The sequence below is a fragment of the Bubalus bubalis genome, chromosome 2, assembly GCF_019923935.1.
Source record: "Bubalus bubalis isolate 160015118507 breed Murrah chromosome 2, NDDB_SH_1, whole genome shotgun sequence".
Classification (NCBI taxonomy): Eukaryota; Metazoa; Chordata; class Mammalia; order Artiodactyla; family Bovidae; genus Bubalus; species Bubalus bubalis.
Genome location: NC_059158.1, coordinates 172948502 through 172970178, shown reverse-complemented (window position 1 = coordinate 172970178; position 21677 = coordinate 172948502). Strand labels below are relative to the sequence as shown.

At 48.5% G+C, this 21677-nt stretch overlaps 2 long non-coding RNA genes across 5 annotated transcripts; one reads left to right on the top strand and one right to left on the bottom strand.

Moving 5' to 3' along the window:
• The first annotated feature begins 1866 nt into the window (after positions 1-1866).
• LOC102390294 lies at positions 1867-12879 on the top strand. Of its 3 annotated transcripts, XR_003107291.2 has the most exons (4): positions 1867-2043; positions 4558-4656; positions 11930-12073; positions 12801-12879. It is a non-coding gene; the product is annotated as an uncharacterized LOC102390294 (long non-coding RNA). The 3 variants fall into 3 exon arrangements; XR_327231.3 differs by lacking the exons at positions 1867-2043; positions 4558-4656 and adding an exon at positions 8111-8416; XR_006548991.1 differs by lacking the exons at positions 1867-2043; positions 4558-4656 and adding an exon at positions 11011-11142.
• On the bottom strand, positions 10474-19931 carry LOC112582946. 2 transcript variants are annotated; one of them, XR_006548990.2, is made up of 3 exons: positions 17475-18589; positions 11512-15472; positions 10474-10585 (listed from the first exon to the last, which is right to left on the bottom strand). It is a non-coding gene; the product is annotated as an uncharacterized LOC112582946 (long non-coding RNA). The 2 variants fall into 2 exon arrangements; XR_006640698.1 differs by lacking the exon at positions 10474-10585 and adding an exon at positions 18596-19931 and having other exon boundaries at positions 12770-15472; positions 17475-17650.
• Positions 19932-21677: the final 1746 nt, after the last annotated feature.

Below are 21677 nucleotides of genomic sequence, written 5' to 3'. Positions count from 1 at the left end.
CAGGTTCTCCTCAGCTGCAGGGCAGCTCTCCAGCCCACCTAAAGTCTGACAGCCCTGAGGCGCAAGGGAGGTTTCCTTCTCCAGTCTGTAACCCGCATTTCTACTTGTCTGCCCAGTGTTTGGCAGCTACTTCACTGGGATGACTCACTCTGGTATGAGGTCAACCAAAACCCCCAAGCCTTTTTCTCAGGAACTGTCTGAGCTCTAGTTGTTCGGATCACTCAGTCCTGGATGTGTGCAATTCATTTCCTAAAAATAGCATTTGCTTTCGAATTACAAAGGTAATATATGCTTGATGCAGTAAGTTAGGAAAACACAGAGGGAAAATAATCACTGGAAATGATTATTTTTAAATGGACTGATTTTCAAAAATGACCCTATATTTTTGTAATCAAGAGGAAAACACCACTGTCAAGCAATTTCCATTTCGAGAGAAAGAAAAAAGAATTGGAGAAAGCAAAACTAATCTGCCATAGGGAAATTGTGAATTCTAACATATATAGATATCTCATCTCATACATAATTCAAATGTATAATAATATAAACTCATCTCCCAGAGACTACCATTGTTAATATTTTTGATATAGCCTCCAGGCCTTTATGTATAACATTCTGTATTTTTAAACTTAAATCTAGGTCTAAACTCAGATATGGACCTGGCTCAGATTCTGGGTTTTGTATTTATTGGTTGTATCACTTTGGACAATTGATTTAAACTCTTGAAGCCTCAATTTTCTCATCTGTAAAATGAAGGTGATAATCTCTACTTCCCAAGATTGTGATAAAGATGAAAATTAATGGAAATAAAGCACATAGTTGTTTTAGTCACTAAGTTGTGTCCCACTCTTTTGCGACCCCACGGACTGCATCCCTCCAGGATCCTCTGTCTATTGGATCTCCCAGACAAAAATATTAGAGTGGGTGGCCATTTCCTTCTTCAGGGGATCTTCCCCACCCAGGGATCAAACTCGCGTCTTCTGTGTTGGCAGGCGGATCCTTTACCTCTGAGCCACCAGGAAAGCCAAAGTACACAGTAAGAGACTGCAAAGAGCTTATATTTGAGTTGTTACTATTGCTAACAACCTAGATAGCATATTCAAAAGCAGAGACATTACTTTGCCAACAAAGGTTCGTCTAGTCAAGGCTATGGTTTTTCCTGTGGTCATGTATGGATGTGAGAGTTGGACTGTGAAGAAGGCTGAGCGCCAAAGAATTGATGCTTTTGAACTGTGGTGTTGGAGAAGACTCTTGAGAGTCCCTTGGACTGCAAGGAGATCCATCCAGTCCATTCTGAAGGAGATCAGCCCTGGGATTTCTTTGGAAGGAATGATGCTAAAGCTGAAACTCCAGTACTTTGGCCACCTCATGCGAAGAGTTGACTCATTGGAAAAGACTCTGATGCTGGGAGGGATTGGGGGCAGGAGGAGAAGGGGACGACAGAGGATGAGATGGCTGGATGGCATCACCGACTCGATGGAGGTGAGTCTGAGTGAACTCCGGGAGCTGGTGATGGACAGGGAGGCCTGGCGTGCTGCGATTCATGGGGTCGCAGAGAGTCGGACACGACTGAGCGATTGATCTGATCTGATCTGATCTGACTATTGCTAACTCCACCACTGGCCAGTTGTTGCTCCCTTCCTGATCCAGGTGGGACAGCACCCCTCTCTGTAGCCTCGCCTGGAATGCTCTTACACATGACACTTCTTCACTGTTTCCTTGCTGCCTTGAGCCCATCCTTTACAGTACCAGACACAGGCTGCTGTGCCCCTTGCACGACTAAACTCCTCCAGGTCAGAGATTGTGTTCACCTTGTGCATTGCTGTGTCCCCAGGGTTCAGAAAAAGGCGTGATCCAGTTTGGCTGTCCGGAAGAGTCTAGTGAGAGAATTAGAAGGTTCTGGGGTTAAGAATTTGCCGAGGAAGTCCATGAATAAACATCAGGGAGGTTGAATGAAAGAATGAATGTGTGAGTCAGTAACTGCTGGCGACACCTACCAGCCAGACCTTCTTTCTTCTAGGGGGAGCGAACCTTTCATCTCCCAAGGTGGGCCTCCGCAGGTAAAGGGGCAGAGCTTCGGCCTGGCCCCACCCCTTACACCTGTCGCACCGCTGGGGGTGGAGCCTTTCAAGTCTCAGGTGCTTGGCGTATAGGGGGCGGGGCGGGGACAGGGCTGGAAGGGTTAGGGAGGCCAGCGGGGGCTGGAGGAGCTGCCGGCGCCCAAAGCGGGTGGGGTCGGACTCTTTCCACCCACAGAGATCGACGGGTTTCAGCACACCAGGCTCCCACAGTCTGCGGCCCCACCGGAGGCGTGAAGCTCTGGAAGGGCTGAGAAGCTGAGGCCTTAGGGATGGGAGGCGGCAGGCGGCAGCCCGGGTGTCGGGGTACAAGCCTGGCAGGTACTTCCCGCCGCCAAGTCTGACTCCAGCCAGTTAGTTCACTTGCCCTGTGTTAACTTCGCTAAGTCAAGTCTCCTTTCCTGCTCCGGTTTTCCCAATCCAGGGGGCTTCCACTTTGGAAACGACGGGTGAGGCTTGGCTCTTTCCCCGGCAACTTCCAAAAAAGTCTGCGAAAGCTAAACAAAACTCAGAACCTGATACTCTGCTGATACACTACCGAGCAGACCCTTAGGAGGAACAAATTGCTCAGTCAGACGGAAAAGTCGTTATTACTCAGAGCTCCTTCCTGCTTTCACTTTCCTTACCTGGAAAAGGGCCATTGGTAATAACTGTTCCGCCGCTGCGGGTTGGCTGGGAGGATTAAGTGAGCTCTTGTGTGTGTGAGGCCTTTGCAACCTTGGGAGTGTGTGACTCTTCCTCTCAGAGAGGGGCTAGCTTCAGGCCCCGCCCAGCCTGGGGCCAACCCGGCACACACCCTCTGTGGCCGTGGCAGAGGTAAGAGGGCCTCCTGGGACATTCCTGAGCCCAGCCTGGCTTCAGCCTGAGAAGCTAGTCCCTCTGTGTTGAGAAGAGCCTGGCTGGCCTCAGGGCCTGTGGGGAAGGGAGTTTTTAGAGAAGGAAATGGTTGTGGTGAGACAGGATGATGGAGCAACTTCTCTCGGGGATCTGAGTGGAAAGCCCCTCTGTCCTGGTGCCCTCTCATGGTGGGATGTGGGGTGAGTGCGGGGGCCGGGCCCATCCTCCTCACCGCCAGAAAGTACCTGGTGTTTGCCAAGTGCTGAGGTAGGGCAACAGCAGGTCTCAGCTGATGGAGTTTGGGGCCAGCCCCTTGCCGTCTCTGGGCCTCAGAATCTTCGTTTCCCCAGAGACGTTTCCCACGGTCACCCAGAGGCTGCTCCCACCACCCCTCGAGCCTCTATCCTGCCACTCTATGGGACAGCCCAGGGAAATAGCCGTTGACCTTAGACCCTGATTTTCTGGGTGACGGGAGGTTGTTTCCTCTCCCTGGGTCTCAGTACGCAGTCAAGTTGCTCTGGTTCCGCAGTGGCATCATCTTGAACCAAAGATACAGCAGCCAAGACAAGTATTTTGGAAACTGGGCTTGAGGACTGTAGAAAGGCCTGGTTCTGTGGAGAGATGAAAAAAACACTCAGGATGTTTGGAGGGCTTGATCACTATTTACTGAATAGCTTGGAAAAGACCCAACCTTCCTGTGTTTCTACTTCCTCATGGGCAAAATGGGGACCTTCCCCTCTGGGCCTCTTATTCTTTCTCTGTAAGGTAGGAGGGGGATGGGCTCCAAGTGATTCTCTTCTTCCCAGCTGTGACCCCAGGCACACACTTCACTTCCCTGTGTTAGTTTCTTCATCGGCCCAGTGGGCATTTACCCCACCCCTCAGAGTGGGGAGGGGTAAATATGGTGAAAAGGGAAGAAATATGGTGAACAGGGAAGAAAGTGGACACTGATGTGGGCACAGTCTGGCTTCATTTCCCCTACTCCCTGAGGAATCTGGCGGTGCTGTTTCCATGGTGCTTACTGGGAGTGACCTTTTTTAAGAATTAAAAAAATTATATATTTGGCTGTACCGCTTCTTAGTTGCAGCACGCATAATCTTTTATCTTTGTTGTGGCATGTGAATGCTTTCTTAGTTGCAGCATGTGGGATCTAGTTTCCTGACCAGGGATTGAACCCAAGCGCCCTGCATTGGGAGCTTAGACTCTTAGCCACTGGACCACCAGGGAAGGTCCTGGAAGTGACTTCTGGAATCATCTCTCTGAGGATCTGTTACAGACCTGCAGTGGCTCTCCACTGCCAGAAAGGAATCAAGGACCAATCTCAGCCTCCATTCCAAACCTCCCACCACTCATACCTAATTCTTCCTGCTCTCCAAGACATACCAACAGCCTTCCCCAAACAAATCTTTTACTTTTCCTTCTCCAGACCTTTACTCATAATTTCAGGGTCCCCGCTGTGCTTGTCATCTTCCCTTTAGATTTGCACTTCTTCCAGCTGTCCTTCAAATTAGGGAAGGATACCCCCATGTACCCAGGAGCTGAAGCCTGGAACCTGTCATGTTTTATCCTCCACTTCTTTTCTCTCACCACCCACCTTTATACTAGCCCCAGCCCATGAAGATTCTGTTCTCTGTGTCTCTCGTAGGTACCCCAGGACCTTGTGGGACATGTGGGGACATTACTGAATAGCCGGCACACACACCTTTTCTATGCTAGGCCCTGTGCTCACTTTGGAGGTACAGAGGTGGGTGCATCTTTATTCCTTAGGGGTTCCAGGCTGGTGGGGAGAGAGTCACGTAACCGCTCTCTTGGACTTGCCTCTTCTGTTCCTTTACCATCTGAGCCTCTACACGGTAGAACACAGTGAGACCTATAAACATGGGTTGACAAGAACTGAATTGGCTCAGTGGGGAAGCCCGTTGGATCTCTGTTTTGCCATCTGCATAATGGTGTGGAACTGATTTGAAGAAGGGAAGACTGGGGGCTTTTCCAGTTCCAACAATCTTGAAAGCAATGACTCTCTAGGTCAGGGAGCAGGGGGTGGGGAGGGAGACAGAGGCACAGCTGTTTAGACATCTGATGTGAGCAAAGGAGGTCCTGCTCCTGCTGGCCAGTTCCTTTGGAGCCCCAACCCCCTTGTCCTCACCTGGTTGCCCAAGAGGGCATGGAACCCTTTGTAAAGCCTTGCCTAAGACAGAGAAGCTGTTGTTTAGTCCTTCCCCAAGCCCCGCTTGGTTATCTCTGGCTGGCCCATGGCCTGACCTGGCTGGTAACTGGCTGCTTCTTTCCAGCTGGCATGAGGCTGGATATCAGGCTGGGAAAGGAGAGCCCTGGATCTCTGCCCATAGGCTGCTGTGGCAATGTGTTCTCGAGTCAGATAGTCCTGGGATCGAACCTGAGCCCTACCACTATTTAGCTATGAGGGTGTGATAATTTTATGTGCCAATTTGACTGGATCACAGGGTGTCCAGATAGCTCCAGACTTGGACTAGAATTAAACCATTAGCTCCCCTGGGCCTCCAGTTTGCTGATTCACCCTGCAGATCCTGGGACATACTGGCCTTCATAACTGCACAAGCCAATTCTTTGCAAAAAAAATCTCCTATATATGCGTGTGTGTGCTAAGTCACTTCAGTAGTGTCTGATTCTTTGCAACCCCATGGACTGTAGCCCACCAGGCTCCTCTGTCCATGGGATTCTCCAGGCAAGAATACTGGAGTGGGTTGCTATGCCCTCCTCCAGGGGATCTTCCCGACCCAGGGATTAAATTTGCATCTCTTTATATATCCTGCATTGGCAGGGGGGTTCTTTACAACTAGTATCACCTGGAGAGCCCCATATATGTGTGTGTGTGTGTATGTATATATATACACACACTTATAATAAATCTTTATAGATATAAGTATACATATTTACATATAAAAATATAAGTGTGGCAATATATATATCTCCTATTAGTTCTGTTTTCCTGACTAATACTGAGGCTTTGAGCAATTTGCTTCCTTACTCTAAGTCTCTATTTTGAAACTTGTGAAGAATCGAAATAAACATTTCTTGCTTAAGTACCACTTCCCTACTTTAGAAGTTTTGTTATTTACTGAAAAGAACTCCAAATCTTCTTGGTAAGCTTTTTAGCACTGTTTGCCCTGCCGTGACTCCCTTGGACTGCAAGGAGATCCAACCAGTCCATCCTAAAGGAGATCAGTCCTGGGTGTTCATTGGAAGAATTGGAAGATGCTGAAGCTGAAACTCCAAACTTTGGTACTTTGGCCACCTCAGGCGAAGAGTTGACTCACTGGAAAAGACCCTGATGCTGGGAGGGATTGGGGGCAGGAGGAGAAGGGGATGACAGAGGATGAGATGGCTGGATGGCATCACCGACTCGATGGACATGAGTTTGAGTAAACTCTGGGAATTGGTAATGGACAGGGAGGCCTGGTGTGCTGCAATTCATGGGGTCGCAAAGAGTCGGACACGACTGAGCGACTGAACTGAACTGAACGGAACTGACTGCCTTGCCAGGACTCATTTGCCCATCCCTGACTGGACTCTCTGGCTCTAGCTGGATGCCATTCCCTCTCCAGGCCCCCTGCCTTTGCACCAGCTGTTCCTGCCTTTGAAATGCACATATTCTCTTTTGTCTACTTGGTAAACTCTCACACCTCTCTCAGGGCCCATCTCCAAGGCATCCTCCTCTCAAGACCTTCTCTTTCTCCCTCAGGAGTTGTCTGTACCCTCACAGCGCCCGGCACACCCTGTGGCCGTCACACTAACCATGCCATGTTGGTCTGTGTGTCTGTCTACCCAGACTGTGAACCCCTCAGAGGCATGATGTTAAACCACTCATCTCTGTACCAAACAGGTGGTATTTTCCCCTTGTTTGTGTCAGTTCAACGTTTTTCAGTTTACCAACTACTTTCAGATCCATGATTTTACTTATTTATTTGGCTGTGTTGGGTCTTCGTTGCAGCATGCAGGATCTTTAGTTGTGGCATGTGGGCTCTAGTTCCCTGACCAGGGATTGGACCCAGGCCCCTTGCATCGGGAATGCAGCTTCTTAGCCACTGGACTACCAGGGAGGTCCCAGACCCACGATTTCACTTAAACTCCTAGCAAAGCAGGGAAGGAGACAGAGTCAGGATGAAGGTCTCCAGTTCATCCCACCTCCCCAGACAAGGCTTTTTCAGAAAGGAGTGGGGAGTAGGGGCTGGTTATTTGGCTTCTAAGGCCTGCTGCTCAGCAGGAGTTGGAAAGGCAGGGCCAGTTGGGTGGTGGTGGTGGGGGGAGGGTGCAAGGGCAGATGGAGGCCCTAGGACAGGATAAGGTCTGATTCCAGATGTGTGCTTCTCTAAGGGGATTTGGATTTAATTTCTCCATCTTCAGTCTCTTTGGCGCCATAAGATGAAGCTCTGAGGGCCAGTGTGGAGCATAAGACCATCAAGGAGTGCGTGCTCTGGGGATGAAAAGAACTGAAGCAACTCCATAGATACACAGCAAATATATGCAAACACTTCAACTGTTACCATGATTCTGACAAGTGATCTGTTATTGTTTGAACCCCGTCACCAGGGTCCACAGTATTCAAAGACTCCTCATTAAAACCCCAAAAGATCCATCTGTAATGGTCTAGAAGTCTTCCCACTGGGACCCAGAGGCCCCTGAATGGGGATGATATCCCCTTGGGATCCAAAGATACTCATCCCTCTTCAGGGCTTGAGGGCCCTGTGCTCCAGGGCTTAGAGCTTACTACAGTTTACAGGTCTTTCTGAAGGTGGTGCCTGCGTGCCCTAGAGGCCTGTCCAGCTCTTGCTTACACTCCATTTCATTCAGCAGCAGTTCCGTTTGAAACATCAAGGGCAGAAAGAATCATGGTCCAAGTGTTTGCTCTGAGCTCAGGGCTATCAGTAAGGGAGGTTCCTGGGCATGCTAAGCCCAGGAACATGGGCTTAGCATGGGGCTGCCCCAGAGCTGAAAATATTTCTTAGCAGCTCTCATGTCCCTCAAGGAAGTTGTTTTCCAGGAAAGCCCCTTGGGTGTCTGTCATTCCAGGGATGGTCTGGTCCAAGGCAAAGCTGGGAAAGACAGCATAGAATTTCCTCCATGATCTCATCGGGTATCTCAGAGCCCAGACATGTGGGTTCTTGCCCTAGATCTGACTCGCTGTGTGGACTTGGGTGAGTCACTTGGACTTCCTAGGTTTCAGCTTGCCTCTAAATGGGCAGGTGGGCCCTACCTCAGGGAGGATCCAGCAAGATCAAAGATATGGAAATTCTTTACTGGTGACATCTGAATAATTAGAGAAAAATCCTAATGGGAGGAGGACTGTGAGGCAGTGGACCTGGAGTCAAATCCCCTTTGTGAACAGAGGACCTGGGACAAGTCATTTGGGACTTGGTAACATTCTCCCCACTCCTGCTTCAATGAGTAAGCCAGCAACTCTGCATCCTCAGGCTCAGACTGCAACATTACCTTCTCAGGAATGCCTTCTCTGTCTGCCCGGAGAGGTCAGTTCCCTCTTATAAAGTTCTCCAGCTACATGTATTTTTCATTTATTTATTAATTTATTTTTAAATTTTTGAATTAATTTTATTATTTTTTGTTGCAAAAATTTTTTCACTATGTTTTTTTAATCAGAGGATAATTGCTTTACACTGTTGTGTTGATTTCTGCCATACGACAACTCAAATCAGTAATAATTATATATATCCCCTTCCTCTTGAGCCTTCCTCCCCCTTCCCATCCCACCCTTGAATTAATTTTTAAAATTGGATTATGGTTGCTTTACAATATTGCGTTAGTTTCTGCTGTATAGCACAATGAGTCAGTTATACATACAAGTATATCCACTTTTTTTTAAAGGTTCTGTTCCCATATACGTCACTACAGAATATTGAAGAGAGTTCCCTGTGCTATTCAGTAGGTTTCTATTAGTTATCTGTTCTATATATAGTAGTGTGTGTATGTCAGTCCCGATGTCCCAGTTTATCCCTCCCGTTCCCCTCTGGTAACCACAGATTTGTTTTCTACATCTGGGACTCAACTTCTGTTTTGTAAATAAGTTCACTTGCATCATTTTTAAAGATTCTATGTATAAGTGGATATTATATGATAGTTGTCTTTCTCTGACTTACTTCACTTACTATGGCAATTTCTAGGTCCATCCATGTTGTTACAAATGGCATTATTTTCATTCTTTTTTTATGGCTGATGTGTTTTTCTAAACAACCGAAACAACAGTAAATAATTAATTATCAGCATGCTCCCCCGTTTAGCATTTGTTCTCCCAGCCAGACTGTGAGCTCCTTGCAGGCATCCTGTCTGGCTCCTTCTCCAGAGATTAACATGGGGACTGACCACAGGTGCTTAAAACTGTTTCTGCACCACCTGGCGGCTTTGAGCCTCAGCTGCCTCACTGGACTGCCAAGGAAACCTAAAGATAGAGGATGAAGCTCCCAAGGATGAGGTGCTTGAGATAATTGGGCTGCTTTGTGAAGGGCTTTGTCTGAGATTGGAGGGGATGGAGTGCCCTGAACAGGAGGGCAGGGTGACTTTTGGCCTTGGAAGGGAGGAACCGGCCACCTGGGGTTCCAGAGGCTCCCTCCCAGCTGCCCACAAGGCCTGTGTGTGGGCTCTGCTCCTGGCCGAGGAGTCTTCAGCTGCGCCTTGGCAGCTGGGACTCAGTGCGGCCCCATGCTGCCTCCCACCTGCCCCTTCAGCCCCATTTCCTTGAACACATACACACTCCCCTCCCCACCACCTGCCACATGATGCTCACCTTTTCCTCAACGGACCAGTCTTTTCTGCCTCCAGGCCTTTGCACAGGTTGTTGCCTCAATAGGAACGCACCCCACCCCCTTCTCGACCTGGAAGATGCAAGGCACAGTGCAGTTCCCTGTTCTTCCTATTTGGAGGCCCTCCCAGTCTCTGCGGGCAGAGCCACCTGCTCCCTCCTTGGAGCCCCACAGGCCCCCTTAGGTATCCTTCTCTCTGTGCAATACAGTACCTACCACACTGGGCTGCAATTGATTTTACTGTCTGTCCCCCAGTCCCACAACTAACTGGGAACCGCTTGGAGGCAGGAGTCAGCTCAGCCCTGCTCTGTGGCCTCAGTACAAAGCACAGGGCCTGGCACTAAGGAGAGATCCTAAGTAACATGAGGGTCAGCTTTCCTGGCAGAAGAGATGACTCTGTGGTACTCCCAGTGCCCTGCCCATCACAGGCCACGTAAGGAAGGGGCAAGTTTTACTCATTCACCTTCTAGGAAACTGAGGCCCATGGAGGGGTAGGGATTTGCCTAAGATTCCATAGCACATCAGTGACCAAGCTGGGCTCCTAATGCTGGGTCCAACGCTATGGGCTCTAGCAGCCTTGTACAGTGTCCTGGCTTTAAGCCAGGGTGTCTGGAGGCCCCTGGGGCCCAGGCCCCGCAGCTGCCCAGGCCATACTGGCTCAGCCGTTCTGGCTGGGCTGTCGGCCAACTGCAGCACGAGGCTCTGGATGCCTCTGCCAAAGGTCACTGTCAGCAGTTTGGGGAGGTGGCCAGGTCACTTCCCTCTGAGTGGCTTGGATACAGCAAGGCCTGGAGCACTGTCTCCACTGGACTCTGGGTTCTGGGGATGGCCTTCCAGCTGGACAGTATCCTCCTTGCCGGCCTGATTAGAACTTGATTAAACCTGAGGTAAGAGTCCAAAGTTGAATATGCACTCGGCAAACCTCATTAGCATAGCATTATTATTATTGCTGTGATGCTAGTGAGAACCCATATAGCACAGAAACTGAAAGCACAGGCCCTGAAGTGTGCCACCATGGTGCAAATCCAGGCTTCACCACTTACAAGTAAAGCAAGGTACTTAAATTCTTTACACCTGTTTTTCAGTCGAAAGAGGGTCCTGGAAGAATGGGATCTGTATAAGGTAATTAGCATGGAGCCAAACAGAGTGATGACTGAGTGTTAACAGTATTGAGTGGCCCAAATCCCTGGACTAACAGAGCAGCTTCCTATCGGGCTTCTGTATCCCCTCTCCCCTCTACATTGAAATGCAAACGGGGACTTCCCTGGCTGGGGCCCAGTGGTTAAGACTCCACGCTCTCAGTGCAGGGGGCCCAGGTTTGATCCCTAGTCAGGGAACTAAGATCTTGAATGCCTCGCTCTGGGGCCTAAAAAACAGAATCCCTCAAACTGACCATGTCACTCTGTTCGTGTTTGAAGATCTTCAATAACTGGCTCTAGGTGTGTATGTGTCTAAACTCCTTGACATGAGGGTGAGGTCTGCTGCTCCTTGGCCCCGGCCTGCCTCCCTAGCCTCATCTCCCATATTCACCCCTCCCACCCCACCCCCCACCACCAGCCATTCCTCTCAGGCTCCAGCCATGAGGAATACTTTGCTGTCCCTGGAGCATGCTATCCTTTTTCATGTCTCTGTGCCTTGTATATGTTTTCCCTTCTCTCACCACCCAGAAAACTCCTGCTTTGCTTTCAAGGCCCAGCTTCATGTTGGCTACTGCAAGTCTTCTCCAGTGCACCCAAAGTTGCAGGTATCCCCTGCTTTTCAAAAGTTTGCTTTCCACCACTTTGTTTATAGAAGACCCACATTAGTACCTGTTTTTGCTAACCAAGAGGAATCCGAAGGGGATTTTCACTTTTACAAAACAAGGCAAAAAGCAAAAACAACATTCAGCGTTTGAGCGTTTGTTCTGCAGCCAGCTGTAGAGGTAGTGTGCATCCAGAGCAGAGCAGAGAGTGGCACGGAGAAGCTCCTTCCCCGGGAACCCCACTCAGCGTCTCAGCATCAAGCTGCCATAGCTTTCACCTGTGTCTGTGAGCATCTGTGCTCTATCTTGTGCGTTCTTGTGTCCTGAGATAACTGCTTCTTTGCCTTATGCCATTTTGGCTTATGAAAGGTTGCAGTGGAAAACCCCGATTTCAGATATCAGGGGAAACCTATAATTGCTCTCACTTGTTTTCCCACCATATCACCCAATGCTATAATTACCTGTTAACGTGTGTTTCTCCCTAGACGGTACCCTGTGCTTCTTGCATCCTCTATGCCTTGCTCAGTGCCAGCAGGCCAGAGGCAGAAGCCCAATGTTGGCCGAAGAAGTGGACTTTGAACCATCCACCCAGAAATGCAGCCCTGGGTCAATCCTATGCTGGACACTGGGTAAACATACATTTTGTCTTTGAAGGATCCTCAGTCACTCCTCAACATAGGTTGAGTCCATGTATTTATAAATAAAAAGGTGTCCAGGTGGCTTATGGGCCCAATCACGTTTCCAGGAGATGAACTGGAGGTTGCCAGGTGGATGTGGAGAGGGAGGGGACTCAAGGAGGACAGACAGGTTGATGTTGATCTCAGGAACCTTTAAGAGGTTCTGTTGTGCCAGAGTGTAAAATACAAGGGGGATATGAAGGTGAATGGGCCTCTGTGTGGCGGGATGGTGAGTCTAGATTTTGCCCTGCAGGTGGGTACACCTCCCTTGCCCCTTGTTCTAGGAGCTCTTGGCCTGGAGATGAGTTTCTAGTGCATTTCTTTGTTTCCTCTGTGAGCAAGGTGGGCTGAGGTAGGAGCTAGCAGGGCCAGGCAGCCCAGTTAATAAAACACATTTGACACAAAATCTGTCCCCCACGCTGCCTGGCAAATTTGCACTCATCTTTCAAGGTGTGGCTCAGATGTCCCTTCCTCTGAGGTCTTCCCTGATCCACCTAGGCTAAGCTGGTCACCCCCTGCTGTGCTCTTACTGCTCCCTCCACATGTCTCTGATTTTACATCTGTCTCCTCTACTAGACTGGGAGGTCCTTGAAGGCAAGCAATCTCATTTGTTTCTTGGTGCCCAGAGCCCAGTACAAAGAGTAAATATACTGAATCAATAAATGTGTTTATTTTGCAGATGAGGAAACCGAGGCTCACAGAATGTGAATGATACATATTAATAAAAGCTGCCTAGTAAGGGGCAGAACCAGGACCAAGCCCAGGTGTTGGGAGTCCATCCAGTGGGAACAGAAGGTATGATTTCAGACAGCTGTGCTCAGAGCTTGGTGAACTTTCAAAGGCATCATGCCTTGGTTCTGATCCCCGCTGCCCAGACAATGGCACAGCTGAGCAAGGAGGGGAGAAACATATATTGAGCACCTACTGTGTGAAGACCTAGCATAGGACACTCTCACATATGGGATTCTGTTTAATTCTGAAGAAGGCATCACTGTCCCCATAGTACAGAGGAGGAAGCCGAAACACACAGGACTAAAGTGACTTGTCCACCATCCCCCAGCCAGGGAGACACAGAAGATGCGGAGTCAGGGGCTCATATGATCAGGAGCAGGGGTTGGGTGGCGGCTCTCAAAAGGGGATGACTTAGTATATCTTTTGGATGGGGGGGAGCCCAGTTGTGTGATTGTGCCATCCAGCCCTGGGAGCACCTCCACCCCAGAGACAAAGGACCTTGCATTCTGGGTGTCTGCCCAGGGCTGTCTGTTATTCCTGCTGCCTTCTTGGTCTGGCACAGAGCATGTGAGAGACCACACTGCAGCTCCACACCTGTGCCAGCCTGAGGCAGAAGCAGGGAGTCTCAGGGCCCGGCCTTGGTGGCCTCAAGCCAGTGGGGCAGCAACGGGTGGGGCTCTGACCTACAAAGGAGTCATATGAGCCCAAGCCAGTATCTCAAAGGAGGGGACTCTGGCCCACCCCCACCCCAAAGTCATCACAGCGACTTCCTTTTGGTCTCTCAGCTGTTCTGAAGGGAAGATGTATGGACTGGGATGTGGAAGAGGACAGGAGGATTCTGAAGGCCCTGCTGGGAGGGGCTGGTGCCCATAACTTGGATGACGAAAGTCTGCATTTCCTGCAGAATCATCATGTGCCAGGTTCTGTGCTGGAAACTCAAAAGAACTATTTCTCACAACAGCCCTGGGAGGAGGCTCCATTATAACCCCACTATACAGCTGAGGGAAATGAAGCTCAGAGAGGGTAAGTGACTTGCCCAAGTCACACCGCCTGGCACAGAGAAACTGGGATCTGAGTTCAATCTGGTTCCAGAGCTAATAATGCTCTTCAAGCCATATCGTTTTCGAATCCCAGGATCCTGAGTTCTAGACTCAACTGGTTCCTTGGGAAAGTCCCAACCTCTCTGGCCTATTTCTTTTCCTATAAAGCGAGAGGATTAGATAAGGTAAAGCTGAGGGCTCTAACAATCTGTGTCTTTGATATCCCTCCAGTCCTCAGAAGAGGAGGTCACCATGGCAACCATAAAGGGCAGTTCACTGTGTCAAGCCCCCAAATACAAAGGTGAAGTGCAGTTTTTGCGAGGAGCTCACAGAAGTCTAGTGAGAACAGTCTCATGCAGTTCACACGGGCTAGGTGTTACAATGTAATATGGAGCTCAGGCCGTGAAGGAGTAGGGTTTAGAGAGGGATGGGGAGAAGGAATTCCAGGTGGAGAAGACAGCATGAACACAGGCTGGGAGAGGAAACTCTGGAGCCTCGCTTCACACTCTTAACTCCCTCTGTGATGATCTCTGAGGTCAGGCCACTCCACTAGTGCACACACGCCTCAGGTGGCCTCGGCCCTCTTCACTCACTAGCATCGTGGCTCCAGAGCCAGAAAGGCTGGGTCCAAGGCCCAACGTCAACAATTACCATGTGTCCTCTGGGTTTCAGATTGTCACCTGTAAAATGGAGACAATGAAGATACTAAACTTGCAGGTTGTTGTGGTGATTAATTGAGAAAATGCCTAAAGAGGGGTTAGCATGCCGTCTGGCACATGGAAACGCTCATGACATCTTCATAAGAGGTCCTTCCCTCCTCTTCACTGCCCCCCAGCCCACAACTCTCCATTGCCTAAATCGTTCATCTCAGGTCTTAGTTCAGGCTCTTCTCCTCCTCCGTGAAGCTTCCCTTCTCCGGCTGCTGCAGCCCTCGCTCACTGCCTTCCCTTAACTCTTGCAGCCTATGTCTATTCCACACAACTCAGCAACTGAGTCAGATGACTGTTTGTTACCTCTCCAGGACCTAGACTGCTTTTGCCTTCTCAAAAATCTCAGTTTCCACTGGGGTTCCACATGATTTCAGGAAAGCTGATTCTACTCCCTCCTGCACTTGTTCTAATGGTAGGGCACATGATCTAAGCTAAGCCAATAAATAACCCCTCCCACTAATGGCCAGTTCACAAGTGATCAGATGATCTTTGTGAAGAACCGAATCAAACGCGAAGAGCTGACTCATTGGAAAAGACCCCGATGCTGGCCAAGATTAAAGGCAAAAGGAGAAGAGGGTGGCAGAGGATGAGATGGTTAGATAGCATCACTGACTCAATGGACATGAATTTGAGCAAACTCCAGGAGACAGTGAAGGACAGGGAAGCCTGGTGTGCTGCAGCCCATGGGGTCACAGAGTTGGACATGACTTAGCAACTGAACAACAGATGATCTTAGTCCACAGGGAATCCTGCTGGGAACTCGTGGATACAGTCCCTCTCTGGCTCCAGATGGCACCGAGTGTAGAGGTGAGGTCTGGAACTGCTGCAGTCCTTTTGCTGTCATGAGAGTAGCCAACCTGAGGATGACCCTGAAAGTACAGAGCTAGGGGATTAGCAGAGAAATAGATCAAATCATGCCTTCCAGCCTCCACTAGACTTTTCAGCTGCATGAGCCAACAAATTTCCTTTTCAAAGCCAGTGTGTTGTTATTTGCAACTAAAATCATTGATTCAAACACTATCTATTAATAAACTACTTTTACAAAGAGATGTATTTTCTTCACTACATATTGATTAGGCCCCTGCTACATATCAAGTTCGGAGAAGGCAATGGCACCCCACTGCAGTACTCTTGCCTGGAAAATCCCATGGACAGAGGAGCCTGGAAGGCTGCAGTCCATGGGGTCGCTGAGGGTTGGACACGACTGAGTGACTTCAGTTTCACTTTTCACTTTCATGCATTGGAGAAGGAAATGGCAACCCACTCCAGTGTTCTTGCCTGGAGAATCCCAGGGACGGGGGAGCCTGGTGGGCTGCCGTCTGTGGGGTCGCACAGAGTCGGACATGACTGAAATGACTTAGCAGCACATATCAAGTTCTATGCTACGTGTTGGGGATTTAACAATAAACAGTATTGATGTGGACCTATCCTCCTCAAGTTTATAGTTTAGTGGAAAGAATCAGGAATTTAAGCAACTGCTTTGGGACCTGACTCTGATGTTGTATTTATTTTTAACCTGCTTAACATGCAACCCCACTCCCTTGGACAACAGAACTCTGTCTTTTCTTTGGACACCATATAAATGCCTGGTCAGCTGACCTAGGTCTGGCTATCTGGCATAGTCCATGACTCTGCCCACAGTGACTGAATCAGTAATGGGCATTAGGGTCAACTCTGGGGCTGCAGACTTTAAAAACAGTTCCAATACTTCTGCAGGGGTCACCCAACTGGAGAAACATAAGCCTGGGGTTTCCTTGAGTTGAGAGAATGCTAAGACTAGTTGTGAAAGTTGGTAGCAATAAAATTCTTTGATTTTACTCATTCATTCAACCAGAATTCAGTGCCCCCACCCAAGCTTCAAGACTGGGGAAAAGGAGATGAAGAAGACACGGCCCCGAGGTCAGTCTAAAGAGGACAAATGAATAAATAATCACAACACAGCCTAGCCATACTAGGAGTAACCAGAGAGACACCACCTCAGCCTGAAGGCATTAGCTTTCTGTTTTTAAGTATGCGATAATTATACACAGAAAAATTAGAAGACCCAAGAAAGCTTTTTAAAAACTCCATAGTTTCAACACTCAGCTATGATCACAGTTAAAATACTTTCATCTGTAACCTCCCATGCTTTTTCTGTGTGTATAAACCTTAAAAAAACAAAAAAAAAACCCTAAATGCAATGTAATATATTGGGTTGGATCCTGGAACAGAAAGAAAGGACATTAGTGGAAAAACTGGTGAAAACCAAATAAAGTCAGAGTCTAATAATGTACCCACGTTTGTACCATGGTTATGTAAGATGTTAACATTTGGAGAAGCTAGGTGAAGTGTATGCAGAAACTCTCTGTACTATCTTTGGAATCTTCCTGTAAACTTAAAATTATTACAAATCAAATGTTTACTTTAAAAAATGGACCCATTCTCTATTGTTTAATAGCCTTTGTTTATTCACTCAATAGTTTATCATGAAATTTTTTTGTCTTGGAATGATAATGATAGCATTCTGTTTCATCCCTTGAATGAATCATAGCCTATCCCCCCTATTGTTGGAAATTTAGGTTGTTTCCAATTCTTACCCTGTCATACAAATGCTGTGAACACTTAGTCATTTCCTTCGGATATTTAACAAAGTGGAATTGCTGAGGTGGAGCTGCCGGCTAGGGAACACATACCGAGCACCACGGGCTCTAACACTGTTCACAAGTGTCTGATATACATAAACTTGGTCGCGCCAACCACAAGGGGGAGGCACCACTCTCATTCCTTTAGGGCATTTTCAAAGGCTTTCAAAGGATGAGCCAACAAATTCTCAGCACTCTTTCAGCCCAGTCCAGCACCTCCCTGGTACCCCTGCCGTGGACGCACACAGACCTCTCTTGCTCTTTTGCACTCCTTCTCATTCTGGCTTCCAGGAGGGCAGTTCCTGCAGGCAGCCAACAGGTGGTCCGTGGAATAAAGGCAGGTACCAGGGGTGGTTTCGGCAAACACTCCAGTGTCAAGCAGCCTTTCCTGGTTTGGTGTGGTAGCCATGGCGGGTGGAGGTAGCACTGGGGAGTAGGAAAGGGTTAAGACAGACATTCTGAAATACACCTGGTGGCTATGGTAATATCCTTTTATCCTCAGCAAGTGGCCATGGGAAAGGAGAAAAAAAGGGTCATTTATTGGGCAGCTGCTATATTTCACATTGACTCTGCCCACCCATAGACAAGTGCTATGATCCTCATTTTACAGTAAGTTTGTTGAGGCTTCACAACGAAGTGTCTCCCCAAGGCACACAAGGGAGCTACAGTCAGTGCCAAGATCTAATAACAGGTCATCTTCGTCACCCCCAACCCAGGCCCACAACCACTAGGCACATGACTGAACACTGAGCTACAGTAAGACAGGGGTTTCTCCCTCTTCCGAGGGACTGCTGTGTCCCACAGCAGATAATCACACAATTCACGGTCAAAGCACCCATGCGGAGAGTTTGGGGGAAGCAGAAAGAAGGGTGGCCTCTGGTTGAGCTTCAGTGGGCCCTCAAGCCTACATGTACATGCCCCTGTGCTCTTCTGTGTTCCTGACATTGCTTTTACAAAAAACAATATTTATTATTTATTTGGCTGTGCTGGGTCTTAGTTGCAGCATGCAGAATCTTTTATATACATCTCGGCACGTGGGATCTTGAGCTGTGGCATACAAACTCTTAGTTGCGGTACATGGGATCTAGCTCCGTGACCAGAGATCGAACCTGGGTCCCCTGCACTGGGAGTGCAGTGTCTTAGCCACTGGACCACCAGGGAAATCCCTCAACATTACTCTTGAGCTGAAAACCTTCTCTTCTCTGTGCTTGGTTTCAAGCATATTTCTAACCAGTTGCAGATTTCCCCAAAATTCTAGAGGCTCACTAGGTAAAAGCTGCCAGGAAGTGCCAGCGGCCTCCGTACCTCCCCGTGGGCCATGACCCCTGTCTGGAGTGCCCATCCTCCCTCCACGGACCCACCCCAACCCACCTCCTCCATGAAGCTACCCGCTTCTCTGCAGTCTGACTTCCTGCACCACATAATTAGCACTTTTTCCACATCCCATTTCTTTTCCAAAACAGACTCAAGGCAGTTTACAACACACATGGGGGCACAGAACACTAAAATTACAAAAGCAGAGTTTGGGTGAGGTGGAGTAAGAATCTCATTAAGAAACCGTGGCAGAGGAAAGCATAGCAAGTGAACATTAAGGGAGCTTTCTTACAGCGGGCAAAAAGGAAACAGTAGAAAATGAAGCATTCCTTTATCTAACTGAAGAGTGCAGACCAGCTAAGTAGGAAGCAAAACGATCTCCTAGCTCCAAGCTCAGAGAGGTTTGCCCTCAAAGTCTTTATCTAAGGGACCCCATACAGAGTAGTCATTTGCTATGCAGCAATGTTACCCTCAAAGTGCAGCTCTATTTAGCCTAAGTTACCAGCATAGGGTGGGGGGCCTAAGTCTTGTCTTGTCTTTGCTCTCTGACACCTGTCTTTCTCCTCCCTTCTGCTCTCTACTTGGGGGCACCTCATCCAGACTGGGTACCCTGGATGACTCCAAACACAGAGCCGCCACATTCCCAAGACATCAGCAGGGCAATGCTCCCTCTGGGGTGTGAGAGCCATGAGACGTGCGAAGCTGCAGCCGGAGAGGAAAGACTGCGAGGCAGAACCTCCTGTTGCCACCCTTCCCAGAAGCAGGGGTTATTCCAAGAGCTTTGCAAATCCAACACATTAGCACCTTTGTGCCCATAACAAGGAAGCAAGCAAGAAAAACAACACAGACAACAACTTTACCCTGAAGTGGCACTCCTGACCCAGGCCCTTCGCTGGGACAGAGCAAACCTACTTAGCTTTCTTCTCTGTTCATCCAGGCTTCTCTGTATCGCAGGTGCCTTCAGAATCTGTCTTCCAGAAAAATGTCAAAGCAATTGGCACAATGGTGTTGCATGGAGTCACAGACCAGGCTTAGCCATTCATAGGTATATGAGCCTCAAAATGCATACATATGAGATAATGATAGTACTTACTTCCACATGGTCATTGAGAATAAATGAGATAATATATGCAGAACCTACGAAACAGTAAGCATGAAATATGTTAATCTACTATTAATTATGAATATACAAAAATACAGAATTCTACATACAATTTCAGGCGTCCATAGACTTCTAGGAGATCTTCAGGTTAAGAATTCTTGCAAATTAAATGTCCATCAATGGATGACTAGATAAAAAGGATGTGGTACACATACATAATGGAATACGACTCAGACATAAAAAGAATGAAATAACGCCATTTGCAGCAACATGGATGCCACTACAGATTATCATAATAAGTAAAGCAGGAAAGAGAAAGACAAATACCTTATGAAATCATTTATGTGTGGAATCTAAAACATGGCACAAATGAAGCTATCTACAGAACAGAAACAGACACACAAACACAGAGATCAGACTTGTGGTGGCCAAGAGGGGGAGAGGGTGGGGAGGGAAGGACGGGGAGTTTGGGATTAGCAGATGTAAACTATCATATATAGGATGGATAAACAACAAGGTGTTACTCGATAGTACAGGGAATTATCCAATCTCCTGGGATAAACCATAACAGAAAAGAATATTAAAAAGAGAATGTGTATATATGTCTGTGTGTGTGTGTGTGTGTATATATATATATAAAAATATATATAAACAGCCATTTTGTTGTATAGCGGAGATTGGCACATTGTAAGTCAACTATGCTTGTTTTAAAAAAGAAAAAAACAGAAGAACCTTTAGCCTAGCGCGGCTGCTGACTCAGGAAGACGACAGCTCTCGCCCACACCCGCGTTTTCGCCGAGCTCCATCAGCGCGCGGCGAGCGCCTGCTGCATGCCCGCCCAAAGTCTTGGTCACCAGTGTCGTCAGCACATGAGGGGTGGAGATCATCCCCATTCAACGGCTAAGGTGCAGTGATTTGCTGGAAGGCTGGTGGTGGAGGAGCTGCTGCTGAAACCTGTCATTTCTGACTCATGTAGCTTCTTCCTGAGAAAAGGCTGGTTAGGCTTCCAGAGGACCGAGCCTGCTCTTCACCCCGCTCCGTCCTGTCTGTGACATTTCGTGCACATGAGATCCTAAACACATACCTTGGGTCCTCAGACTGTCGATGATTTACCCCAAACTGGCTCTGGCGGTGTGGGGCGTCCACGAAAAAGAATCCATCTGGAAGGGCCCTTTCTGTTGCAGTGGCACGGCATCACTGGATCACTTCAGCAGCAAGGTGTCCGAGACTGTGTGAGTCCTGACTCTGCTTATGGTGCCCTCAGGAATGTGACCACTGCTGAGGCCTGGTCTCCTTACCTGAGACAGAAGCACTGACCACCTACGGGGCTTTGCAGGGGCTGGGGAGAGGTCAAGCAAAGTTGTGGGTGTGGGGCTGCTGCACAGCACCTGATGTGTCAGTCTTCCAGCAACGGTGGCGACTCTTACCTCATCCAATCTCGGTTTCCAGAGAGGAGGCCAAGCCCACAGGAGCGAGCAAGAGCTCACCTGGTCTTCTTCCAGTTTATTCTTTCCACTCATACCACGTATCCTCCCAGGCTGCTCTGACAAAGATTTCCCTCAGTTTGTTGCATGATGATCAAGGAACAGAAGAAAATTTTCATGGGGTATTTAAATCCTTTGGGGGATGAATCACGTGAGAATGACCCTGCAGAGGTGCGGGACGTGGTAGAGCAGGAGAGGGAGGAGTTGCAAGAGGGAGGAGTTTGGACACCAGAAACAGGCCTGCCTCTCTCCAGAGCAAGAACGCCTGCCTGGAGCAGGATGGTGCTTCCAGCTCAGCTCCATCTGCTTTCAGCAATAGCAGTCACTCTCAGAAACCCCAGTGCAAAGGCAGCCCATTCAAAGAGCATGAGAGCTTCAGTTTGGACAAATGATTTAAGCTCCTTCTTGCAGGGGAAGAGATGGATTTACAAAGAAGCAACCAAGGGTATTAAAGAGGCAGCTGAAAAGGCAGCCAAAAATCTGGCTTAGGGATTAGAAGCACTGGCTTTCTAGGCTGTGGACAACTGTTTGCTTAATGATCATCCACCCTGGT